Below are 13,725 nucleotides of genomic sequence, written 5' to 3' on the forward strand. Positions count from 1 at the left end.
AGCTTTATAAAGTCTCAGAAGCACATCGCTGCTTGTATATTCCAACCCTCTTGAGATAAATGACATTATATTTGCTTTCTTAACCATGGACTCAATCTGCAAGTCAACCTTTAGGGAATCCTGGACTAGCACTCGCAGATCCCATTGTATTTTGGCTTTAATAATTTTCTCGCGTTTAGAAAATTATCCATGCCTATATTCTTTTTTCCAAAGTGCAAGTCCTCACATTTGTTCACATTGAATTTCATCAGCCATTTCCTGGACCACTCTCCTAAACTGTCTAAATCTTTCTGCAGCCTCCCCACCTCCTCAGTACTACCTGCTTTTCTGCCTAACTTCGTATCATCAGTGAACATCGCCAGAATTCCCCAGTCCTTTCTACCAGATCGTTAATATATAAAGAAAACAGCTGCGGCCCCAACACTGAACCCTGCAGGATACATGTCACCAGCTGCCATTCCAGAAAGGAACCTTTTATCCCAACTCTCTGCTTTCTGTCAGACAGCCAATCCTCAATCCATGCCAGTAACTCACCTCGAACACCATGGGCCCTCACCTTACTCAGTAGCTTCCCGTGAGGCACTTTTTCAAAGGCCTTTTGGAAGTCTGGATAGATAACATCCACCAAGTTTCCCTGGTCTAACCTACTTGTTACCTCTTCAAAGGATTCTAATAGGTTTGTCAGGCATGACCTCCTCTTACTAAATCCATGCTGACTTGTTCTATTCCAACCCTGTACTTCCAAGAACTTAGAAATCTCATCCTTAATGATGGATTCTAGAATTTTACCTCCAATCGAGGTTAGGCTAATCAGCCTATAATTTTCCATCTTTTGGCATGATCCTTTCTTGAACAAGGGGGTTACAACAGATTTTCCAATCATCTGGGACTTTCCCTGGCTCCAGTGATTTTTGAAAGATCACAACCAAAGCGTCCACTATTTCCTTAGCCACCTCCCTCAGAACTCTAGGATGTAGCCCATCAGGGCCAGGAGATCTTACAATTTTTAGAACTTTTAGCTTTTCTAGGACTTTCTCTTTTGTAATGGCTACCATACTTAACTCTGCACCCTTACTCTCCTTAATTGTTGGGATATTACTCATTCCTTCCACTGTGAAGACTGATGCAAAGTACTTATGAAGTTCTTCAGCTATTTCCTTCTCTCCCATCACTAGCCTTTCTGCATCAATTTAGAGCGGTCCAATTTCTACTTTTGCCTCTCGTTTGTTTCTTATGTATTGAAAGAAATTTTTATTATCATTTCTACTATTACTGACTAGCTTACCTTCATATTTGATCCTCTCCTTCCTTATTTCTCTCTTTGTTATCCTGTTTGTTTTTGTAGTCTTTCCAAACTTCTGATTTCCCAGTGCTCTTGGCCACTTCATAGGCTCTCTCTTTACCTTTGACACATTTCCTGACTTCTTTTGTCAGCCATGGCTATCTAATCTTCCCCCCACCCCTGGAAAATGTTTCTTTTATTTGGGATGAATCTCTGTATTGTGTCCTCAATTACACCCAGAAACTCCTGCCATTGTTACTCTACTGTCTTCCCCACTAGGCTCTGCTTCCAGTCGATTTTCATCAGCTCTTCTCTCATGCCCCTGTAATTACCCTTATTTAACTGCCACACCATTACATTTGATTTTGCCTACTGTCTTTCAAGCTACAGACTGAAGTCTACCATACTATGATCTCTGCCTCCTAAGTGTTCCCTTACTTTAAGATCTTTTAAAAAGTCTGCTCATTACATAGCACTAAGTCCAGAATAGCCTGCTCCCTTGTGGACTCCATCACAAGCTGTTTCAAAAAGCCATCCTACAAGCATTCCATGAATTCCCTTTCTTTGGATCCACCGGCAACATTATTCACCCAGTCTATTTGCATATTGAAGTCTCCCATGATCACCATGACTCTGCCTTTCTGGCATGCCTTATCTATTTCCTGGTACATTTTGCATCCCTGGTCCTGACCACTGAGGTCTGCACATAACTCCCATTATGGTTTTTTTTTGCCTTTGTGGTTCCTCAACTCCACCAACACAGACTCCATATCATCTGACCCTGTGTCATTCGATGCCATTGATTTAATTTCATTCTTAACTAACAAGTCAACCACGCCCCTCTGCCCACTTCTCTGTTTCTTCGATGAGTTGTAAATCCTAAGATGTTTAACTGCAAGCCCGGAATCCCCTGCAACCATGTCTCTATGATGCATACCACATCATAATCATTCACGATGATTTGTGCCGTTAAATCATCTATTTTGTTATGAATACTACAAGCATTCAGGTAAAGCACCTTAATGCTAATTTTCTTATTCTCATGATTTCCAATGTCTCTAGTAATATGTCCTAAGTTATCCTTCCTTTTTTGCTTCATTCCTAGTCTACCTTGAACTTAAACCCTGCACACACACTAACCTGTTGCTTATCTTTCGACTTGACTCCATACTCTCTGTTGCTTTCCCTTTCCCTTCCCCCCGCCTCACAATTTTAAAGTCCTAGTGACCATCCTATTTATCCTTTTCATTAGAACACGGGTTTCAGATCGGTTCAGGTGGAGACCGTCCCATTGGTACAGATCGTCCTGGTTCCAAAATTGATGCCAATGTCCCATGAAATGGAATGCCTTCTTCCCACACCAATCTCTTAGGCACGTGTTTACTTCCATAATTTTCTTATCCCTATGCCAATTAGCACGTGGCTTGGGCAGTAATCCAGAAATTATGGCCCTTGAGGACCTGTTCTTCAATTTCCTTCCCAGTGCTTGATACTCCCCAAACAGATCCTCCTTTCTAGCCTTGCCTATGATTTTAGTTCCAATGCGGTACAGACCAATACCACAGCTGTGGTCTCACAAATAACAGTTGTACAGTTACATTAATACATCCCTGCTTCTGTACTCAAATCCTCTCACTACAGATATTAACATACTATTTGCATTCTTCACTGTCTTCTGCACCTGCATGCTTATTTTCAGTGACAGGTGTACCAATGACACCGAGGTCTCAATGCATGTCCCCCTTTCCCAATCTACCACCAGTCAGATAATAATCCACTTGCCTGTTTTGTGATCAAAGTGGATACTCACATTTATTCACATTATTTTCTATCTTCTATTAGTTTGCCCACTTAACTTGTCCAAACCATACTGAAGTTTTTCTGCAGCTTCCTCACAGCATACCCTCCCATCTAAATTTGTGTCATCTGCAAACTTTGAGATATGAAATTCCTCATGAAAATTATTTATATTGTGAATAGCCAGGATCCAAACACTGGAACCTTGTGCGACCCTACTATTGACTCCCTGTCACTCTGGAAAAGACCCATTTATTCTTCTCTTTGTACCTATCTGCCAACCAGGTTTCACTCCATTTCAGGACATAACCTCCAGTGTCAAGCACTTTAATTTTGCATACTAATTTCTTATGTTGTACCTTATCAAAAGTGTCCTGAAAATTTGAGTAAATTGCATTCACTGGCTTCCCCTTATCTAATCTATTAGTTACATCCTCAAAAAATTCCAGCAAATTTGTCAAATACAAATTCTCCTTTGTAAATCCATGTTGGCTTTGTCTGATCCTGTCAGTTATTACAACTTTTATAATGGACTCAATGTTTCTCACTAATGATGTTAGGCGAGCTGGTCTATGATTTGCTGATTTTTCTCTGTTTCTCTTCTTCAATAAGCTCCCTTCCAATTCATAGGAACTGTTCCAGTAGAATTTTGGAAGATGGCCACTAGCACATCTGCTATTTCTAGGACCACTTCCTAAGTATTTGGAGATGAAGGTTATTAGACCTTATAGTTTTATCTGTCTTTAATCCTCTTTGTTTCCTCAATACTATTTCCATGCTAATACTAATTTCTGACAATTTATCCTGCCCATTAGACCCTAATTTTCCTCATAGTTTTGGGATGTTACATCAGAGAGTAGCCTGACAAGGAGAAGATTAGCTACTCTGTAGCTAATTAATGATTGATTGGTTATTAATAGATTTGAGGTGGGATTGCCATCTTGCAGGTGAAGGAATTCCTGCCTCAGAAAATCTATTGGCCAAACAGAGGTCAGAAGCTGTCCTGTACCAACAGCACCACTACATTGAGGTGGTCACTGCCAGTACTGCACTGGTCCTACTGCAATTCAGGTTTGATGAGGCAACCTGCATTGGATCATGTAATGAATGTTTGTGGGTCTTGCCTTGTGCCTAGCTGACAGACCCAGGGTGTAGGATTGAGGTTTGACAGGCCAAAATTCTGATGGTGGCTGAATGAGGTAAATAGTGAGCATTATTATCGGTCTAAGGGCTTGAATTGATGACTGGGCCAACTGACTCCACCATTACCACTATTACCATCATGGCTGTATACCATGCTAGATTTTGTGAGCCTTTTGCCTTCAAACACGCTGGCACAAAAGTGTAACATTCAACGTTTAAAACAAATGGAAAAGGATCACAGGCAAAAGATCCAATTATGTAATGATTTATGATTGAGAATGCACTACCTGGAGGCAGATTCAACAATTATTTTCAAAAGGAAATTGCAGACAAAATGAAATTGTTATTGTCCTATCTGATGCTGAAACAGGACAAGTCAGATCCTGTCCTTGATAGACCACGACAGCGAGAATAGAATCCGTACAGTGTGGAAGCAGGCCATTCAGCCCATTGAGTCCACCCAGATTCACCCCCTTCCCCATCTCTATAATCCTGCATTTCTCATAGCTAATCCACTTAGCATGCACATCCCTGGGCATCATGGCCAATTTAGCATGACCAATCCACCTAAGTTGCATATCTATTGACTGTGGAAGGAAACCAGAGCTCTTGGTAGAAACCCTTACATACATGGGGAGAATGTGCAAACTCCACATAGACAGCCAACCACTGCTGGTTGGCGCTGTGAGGCAGCAGTGCTAATCATTGAGTCATTACGCTGCCCCCTGTTTTCTTGTCTTGGGTGATCATATGCAAAACAGAAGTTTACAAAACAAGAAAAGCTATAAATACTGATAATATATAAAAAACAATTTGGGGAGATTCAAGATGGCAGTAACCCAGTAGGTCCGAGTTTGCTGAGCTCTGCCCAGGACCCAGGCAAAGTGGGGTACCCACCCTCCTCTCACGTTTTAAATCACTTAAAATAGCTTTTTCCCAGTTCCTACGGCCATTGTGCACCAAGCTTCAGCAGTTTGGTACATTTTAAAATAACCAAAGGAAAAGGATCACAGAGTTCACAGCAAGCAAGGACCACCTTCCTCCCTGCAGCAACAGATGCGTCCGCAGCCTCCCTGGAGGACTCGCCTGCATAGGTGAGCCTGATCTCAGAGTTTATCAAGCTTCAAGTGATGATTGATGCCTCAATGGAAGAAACCGGTCCAGGTGGGAGATCGAGAAACTTGGGCAGCATGTTGGAGGGGTGGAGTAATGAGCCATGGCCTCCGAGACCCCTGCTGAATCCTCTCTGGGACGCTGAGTCCGGACCTTGGAGGAACAGACTGATTACTTCAATTTTCGAGATCATCGGAAGAATATTCGGTTGCTGGGCTTTCCCAAACAGGAGGTGGAAGGCCAGCTTGTGGATTTTTTGGAGCAATGGCTCCCAAGGCTATTGAAACTGGAGTCAGAGCTGGGCCGGATGCAGATTGAGTGGGCTCTCTGGGTTGCTGTTCACAGGCCCGGCATCGGACCAGCGTCCCCGCCCGGTTCTAGTGTGATTCCAGGGATAAGCAAATGCTGCTGGAGGCCTCCAGGGCTTTGGGGAAGGATCCTCAAGCTACAATATATAAAGGATCCAAAATAATGCTGTTCCAGGACTTCTCTCCAGTCGTGGTACTTAAGAGGAAGGTGTTTGATGAGGTAAAGAAGCGTTTGAAGGATTTAAATATTCAGTACTCCTTGAAATACCCGGCAACGCTTCCCCTCAGTCAAGAATGGTCTGTGTATAACTTTGGTTCACTGGAAAAAGCAAAATAATTTTTGGATGCTCTTAAATAGACTGAAGGATTTGAATTATATGGATAATTATTATTCTTCTTTATCTCCCTCTTTTGGCTCCTCCTTCCCCCTTTTTTCTTATTATCTTTTCCTGGGGGGCTTGTCTTTTAACTTTTATTAATAATTTGCTTGGCTTATCTGGCTGCTGTGGGGCATATCTTCGAATTTTCTTTTGAGTTTTCCTTGAATATTTTTTGGGATTGTAATTTTATATATATGTTTTCATGATGCTACTTTGTTAAGAATGCCCAGGGTAATAATATGGAGGGCATGGGCTGGATGTCCACTTTTAATTTCCTTGTTATAAGACATTGGTATTTGTTCATTTTATTTTGCGATGTCTGGGGCAAGGGCATAGCTCCAGTTGGAAGCGGTTATGGTGGGATTACTGGACAGTAGGAGTACTCCCTGTGTACAAGGGGGAAAGTCCCCTCTTATCGATGTTTTATGTCATTATTTTTTGAGAGTGATTTTTAGTAGTTTTGTGAAGTCTTTTTAAACTAACGTGAATTGTTTTCTGTTTTTACTCAATGTCTGTTGTGTGGGGTTCTTCCTCCAAGGGGTCTCGGACTTTCTTGAGCGATCATAGCTAATCATTTGTTTAAATGGTGCACCTGGAATGTTAAAGGGAGCTACTCGCCAATAAAAAAAGAAAAAAAATTATCAAGTCTTAAAAAAGAGAAGGTTGATGTAGCCCTTTTTACAGGAGACACACCTAACTGATAAGGAGCACTTGAAGCTACAGCAGGGAGGATTTGGCCAGGTGTTCTTTTAATTCTTCAACTTCAAAAGTAAGGGAGTGCCATTCTTATTCGGAAAAATCTTCCATTCCAAATGTTAGGCCAGATAAAAGATGAGTCTGGGCAGTTTATAATATTTAGAGCTCTAATATTTGGAGAGGAGTACGGGATTTGAATGTATACTGGCCCCCCAGCACATCCTTTTAAATTTGTAACAGGTGCATTCTCCAGGCTGATGTCTCTTGGGGTACGTCACATAATTATAGGGGAAGATTTTAATTGTATTATTGATCCCAAGGTGGACAGGATATCTAGGGAGCTCTACGGGCATATCTCTGTGATCTAGGCAGCTGGTTGATTTGAATAGGGAGCTGGGAGTGGTAGATGTGTGGAGGTGTCTTCAATCTAAGGGTAGAGATTTTACTTATTACTTTAACCACCACAAGTGCCACATCAGAATCAATTTTTTTTTGGCCCCTCAACCTTTCTGAATTTGATATTCTCATGTAAAATAGAGAATATAGCTATTTCTGATCATGCAGCAGTCTGGATGGAGGTCAAGATTAGCGGTGATAAGATAGACTCCCGACACTGGCGTATGGATCCTTTCTATTGAAGGATAGTAAGTTCAGAGAGTACTTCTTGCAGGAGTTTAAAGCTTTCTGGGACATTAACATAGGTACGGCCAGCAACCCATCGGTGATGTGGGAGACTGCTAAGGTATATGCACGCAACCCGGAACAGACAAAAGGGAGAACAACAGCATCTACTCGAGACTTGCCTGAAGGCAGCTGACTCAGTGTATGCTGATGGGCCATCCATAATTAAATTACAGCAGATTACAGCCCTCAGGGCTACCTTGAATGCTACTCTTACTCAAACAGCAAAGAAGGAGATACCATTTACGAAGCAGAGATTATTTGAGTACGGCAATAAGCGGGGCAGGTATTTAGCATACCTTGCCAGAAAGAAGAAAGCGCCCCAATCCATTCCATCTATTAGAGATAGTGCTGGTATTTTGACTTGTGATCCTGAGAAGATCAACTCAGCTTTTAGGAAGTTTTATTTTGAGTTGTACCAATCGGAGGGCTGCACGGATAGAGCAAGGAAAATGGAGTCCTTTTTTAAGAATCTGGATCTTTTGGGGATAACCTCGAAGCAGGTGTCCTCTTTGAATGCCCCCCTGACAATTCAGGAGGTGCAGGAGGTGGTGAGGCAGCTCCAGAGTGGCAAAACGCCCGGGCCAGATGGATTTCAGGCTGAGTTTTACAAAGAGTTTATAGACGAGTTGGCCAGACCACTTACAGACATGTACAACTACTCATTTAGTCAGGGTTGTCTCCCGCCCTCTCTGAGAGAAGCAAATATCTCTCACATCCTCAAGAAAGGGAAAGCCCTAGACGATTGTACCACTTCCAGGCCTATATTCTTACTGAATGTGGACTTTAAAATTCTCTCCAAAGTGCTCGCAATAAGGCTGGAGAAGGTTTTGCCATTTATTATAAAAGAGGATCAGACGGGGTTTGTTAAGGATTGCAGATCTACTAATAATATCAGAAGACTATTAAATATGGTGCAAGTCTGCCAGCAAAAAAGCAATATCGGGATTAGTTGTCTCCCTAGATGCAGAGAAAGCATTTGATCGGGTAGAATGGCCATACCTTTTTTATACTATGGAGCGGTTTGGTATTGGAGAGCTTTTTACTAAATGGGTCACAGTTTTATACAAAGCAGCGACGATTACTAATGGCATAAAATTGGACAGTTTTACTGTTGGCAGAGGTTGCTGTCAAGGATGCTCTCTTTTGCCACTACTATTTACACTAATGATGGAACTGCTGGCAGAAGCTATCCAAACTGACCCCAGTATAACGGCCCCGGAGGTAAGCATCAAATTAACCTTTATGCAGATGATGTTCTTCTCTTCTTAAGTGATCCATTGACATCTGTGCCCTGCTTAATTCAAGTGGTTAATTTATTTGGTGTGTTTTCAGGATCCAAAATTAGTTTCACAAAATCAGAGGCCATGCCAGTAGGGGGTCTTACCAGCATATCTAACTTTGCGGATGGATCTCACTTCCCCTTTCAGTGGTCACTGGGAGGTTTCCTTTATTTAGTATTTTATTATCCCAGTATTCGGTCAGCTATATAAAGCTAATTACATTCATTTATTATAGAAAATAAGGCAGGACCTCCAGCGTTGGGAAGATCTCCCGATATCCTGATTAGGAAGAATAGCTTTGGTTAAGATGAATATCATCCCATGCTTATTATACCCCATGAGAATGCTTCCCTGATGTTGCCGAGACACGTGCTGCGCAAGCTTTATGGTTGGCTTGGTTCCTTTGTTTGGAATCATAGACGGCCCCTTATTAAATTAGATAAATTACAGCTCCAGTAAGGGGAGGTCTGGATTTTAGAAAGTACCAACTGAGCTCTCTGCTATCATATGTGGCTGACTCAGTCTCTTGCAAATCACAATCAACTTGGCTAGATATTAAGGCTTTCCATCAAAATACCCTGTCATCAATCTATTGTTTATGGATAAGATGAGAACTGTCATGGATCATTGTAAAAGCCCGATTGTCCTAAATACAATCAAAGCTTGGAGGATGATACGACAGGGTGAGGGTAATTTACAAAATCCTTTCCCCTATACTCCTATAGTGGGAATGCTGGGATTTCAGCCAGGCCTGGTAGACGCTGGATTTAAAATTTGGGAGTCAAGAATAATCTCCTGTTTGGGAGATTTATTTGATGGGGAGGTCATGATGTCCTTTGAACAGTTACATCAGAGGTTTGGGTTGTCTAGCAAGGATATCTTTCGATATTTTCAAATACGAGATTTCATACAAAAAAAAAGACATTGATAACCAATCCTTACAAATCGGATCTGGAAAGGAGAGTGCTTCAGCCGATGGGCGCACCCTCAGTCAGTACTCTCTCTCACTTGCTAGGTAATAATATTTCGAAGGACATAGAATGGCTATATAAAACCTGGACTCAAGAATTAGGGATGAAAATCCCCTTGGAGATGTGGGAGGACATCTGGGAAAATGCCAGGAAGATCTCTATCTGTAATAGGACTCAAGCTATTCAATTGAAGATACTTCATAGGGCCCATATAGCACCAGAGCAACTTGCAAAATTTAAGACAGGCGCATCTCCAATGTGTCCTAAACATAAAATAGAAGTTCGTACTCTGACTCATTGTTTGTGGACATGTCATACGATTTGTAGATACTGGGACAGTGTAGCGAATGCCTTGGCAAAGATATTGGAAACGGAGATTGGGTTAGACCCGGTGTATCTCCTTTTGGGCTCTTCAAATCTTCCCTCTCTAGATAGATATGGGAAGAAATTATTTTCCATCCTTGCCTTTTGTGCAAGGAAAAACATACTAGCAAGCTGGGTATCCAAAAAGCCTCCTGGACCTTTGAATTGGCATAGGATAGTCATGGAATATATCCCTTTAGACTTCCTTACAAATATGATGCACCAAAAAACAGAATTGTTTCATAGAACGTGGTGGCCCTTCCTGAACAAACCAATGCAGATGTATTGGCCATACTATCCAGTGCCTATGTTTAGCCATGAGGACTATGTCTGTTGGTTTATGGGCCCCTGGAAGGAAGAATCCAGTATAAATACAGATTTTTGTTATGACTTGACATAATTTTACTTTGAATGCTTATTTATTTATCTCCTTTTTTGTTGTTAGTTATTTACTATACTGTGGTGTTTTTCTTTTTGTATTAGATTAGATTACTTACAGTGTGAAAACAGGCCCTTCGGCCCAACAAGTCCACACCGACCCGCAACCCACCCATACCCCTACATATACCCCTTACCTAACACTACGGGCAATTTAGCATGGCCAATTCACCTGACCCGCACATGTTTGGACTGTGGGAGGAAACCGGAGCACCCGGAGGAAACCCGCACAGACACGGGGAGAACACGCAAACTCCACACAGTCAGTCACCTGAGGCGGGAATTGAACCCAGGTCCCTGGCGCTGTGAGGCAGCAGTGCTAACCACTGTGCCACCGTGCCACCCTATTTTGTATTTTGGTAGTCAGTAGAGTAGATTAGTAGTTAGCTTTTTCTATACTGATATTGTTACTACTGTACAGAGATTACACTATTTTGTATTAGTTTTATAATTTTGTAAAAAACCTAAAAACTTTTTCAATAAAAATACTTATTTTTTAAAAATTTGAAAATATTTAATAAAGTTTTAAAAATTCAACCCTTTAACTAGTAATACCCTTCAGTTCTCTTGACCCAGGTGAAATGTAACTCCCATCTTTGCTCTTTAATTTCTTACTCAACTGATGAGGTCACAAGCATCTCCCCTCAGCACTTCCTACACATTAATGATATGTCATTCGCTATATCACTCCCTGAGAGACACACACACAAGCTAACTCATGACTATCTGTAAGGAACTTTTGAAGACCAAAAGAAAAAGGAACAGACATAGCCATTCAGTCCATTGAGTCTGTTCTACCACTCAGTGAGACCATAGCTGACCTGATAATCCTCAATTTCACTTCCCAGGTACTCAGACTACTTTGACATTGCTGAACAATATGTCGGCTTGTCTGAATCTTTTCTTCTCTATTGAACTTGCTTGCGGTTTCTGGCCTCTCCACCCATCATTCCATGGATTATAAACCAAAATAACCATTTCAGCAATTATGTCATCAATTTCTGTACCTACTCAATTAGCTTAAGCTGCACGATTTCTTAGAAATGTAGTTTTTACCAAATGATAAAAAAAATTAGTTTGCACACCATTAAAAGAAACAAGTCACCCTTCACAGAACTAAAAACAATAAACTCATTCACCTCTAGTTTAGAAAGCAAATGGTTTTAGTTTGTATTTTCATATGAAGCCATTCCAAAGTATTTACAATTGTGGCATGAGTCGCAAGACCAGGCATGCTAAGTGATAATTTGCCAGAAAATAAGTTACATTAAAACTAAGGACCATCCAATCACTGAGTAAGATCCAGTTCTGTTTTGGGTGTTTTACTGATATCAGCAAATGCGTTAGCAATTGTACTTTGTGAATTCACCTTTAAGGTCCTCATATGTTGGAATAAACTGATCATTGCTTGCAGGCCAACGGTAATTCTCCCCTACATGAAACAATAACCCAAGGGGGGAAAGGATACATTGTATTGTCTGATTTTCGATTTGTCTCTGTGGGAAATGCTTTAACCTCTGTTCTCCATTTCCTACATCAATTTAGAAGCTTACGTAGGGGGATTGCAAACCAAAACTTGGTATATGACTCTAGTTTACTACTATTTACGTGTTTGTGACTTCATCAACAAACCATTAAATAGCCAGTTCACCATCTTAAAAACCATTAAAACACTGAGACTTTCCTGTAAGATTAGAAGAGTTTTTCAACAGAATCTGAAATAACTTGAAGGATCTCGCAAGAAATAATGCCACAAGCAATACATCATGTTTAATGCACACTGAATCACCTGCCTGAAAATGCTTGGAAGCTGTGATAGTCAGTATGTCTATGGTAACTGTCTCTTAGCAATCTTCAAAAATAGGTTTTCCCTAATACATTATTTATATCTTCTGGGAGAGCAAAGAATGACGTAAATATTCATAAAGCCTATCTTAAAAGCATATAGAGGAAGATTAATATTTTTTCACTATCCAAATACGTGGATGAATATTGATCTATTCAATCCTGCTACCCAAATATTTGAACCAGTTTTGAAAACAGTGGATTAATTCTGCTATTTACATTTTTCTAAATGTCTTATATTTTGTGATATTTTGAAGGCAAGAAATACAATTGAAGAATCTAGCCTGGAACTGATGGAATTACCTACAGTTCTGGCAGTTAAAGGTCTGTTCTTATTAACTATTACAGCTATGGGCCATCAGATGCACTTATCTGTCCTGTGCACAGCACGATGAAAATCAGAAGAAGTTATATTCTTTCTAATATACATGAGCTTTCATATTGTGGGAACCAGCTATTAACACTTTTGCCTTGAAGTCAGGAAGAGTTCAAGTTATATTCCAGGACTTGAATGTAAAACTTCAAGCTGATGCTCCAGTGTAGTCCTGAGGAAGTGCCGCACTGTCAGAAACATTATCTTTCAGGTTAAATCAATGCAGCATCTGCCTTCTCAGGTGCATGCATAAGACCTCAGGGCACTATTTCAAAGCAAAGGAGTTATTTCTGGTGCCTTGGTCAACATTTATCTGTCAATTTATTTCCATAGAATCTCTACAGTGTGGTAACAGGCTATTCAGCCTGACAAATTCATAGTGGCTTAGTGGTTAGCACTGCTATCTCACAGTACCAAAGTCCCAGATTCAATTCCAGCCTTGGGCAAATGACTGTGTGGAGTTTGCACATTTTTTCCATGTCTGCGTTGGTTTCCTCCAGATGCTCTGGTTTCCTCCCACAGTCCAAAGATGTGCAGGTCAGGTGAATTGGCCATACTAAATTGCTCATAGTGTTAGGTGTATTAGTCAGAGGGAAATGGGTCTGGGTGGATTACTCTTCGGAGGGTCTGTGTGAACTGTTTGGGTTAAAGGGCCTGTTTCCACACTGTAGGGAATCTAATCTAAAAAAAAAATCCACACTGACTCTCTGAAGAACATCCCACCCAGACTCAGGCTCCTGCCCTTTAACCCTGCATTCCCATGGCTAACTCACCTAACCTCTACATCCCTGCACAATTCAGCATAGCTAATCCACCTTACTTGCACATCTTTGGATTATGGGAGGAAACCAGAGCACCTGGAGGAAACCCACGCAATCACTGGTAGAATGTGCAAACTCCATACAATGCCTCGAGGCTGGATTTAAACCCAGGTCCCTAGTGGTGTGAGGCAGTAGTGCTAACCACTGAGCCACCATGCTTTTCATTCAAACATACTTTAGTTCGGGTTCTGAATATTTGGATTTTTATCAGAAAGTTATGAAAAGTAATTG

This window comes from Hemiscyllium ocellatum, chromosome 14 (genome assembly GCF_020745735.1).
Source record: "Hemiscyllium ocellatum isolate sHemOce1 chromosome 14, sHemOce1.pat.X.cur, whole genome shotgun sequence".
NCBI lineage: Eukaryota > Metazoa > Chordata > Chondrichthyes > Orectolobiformes > Hemiscylliidae > Hemiscyllium > Hemiscyllium ocellatum.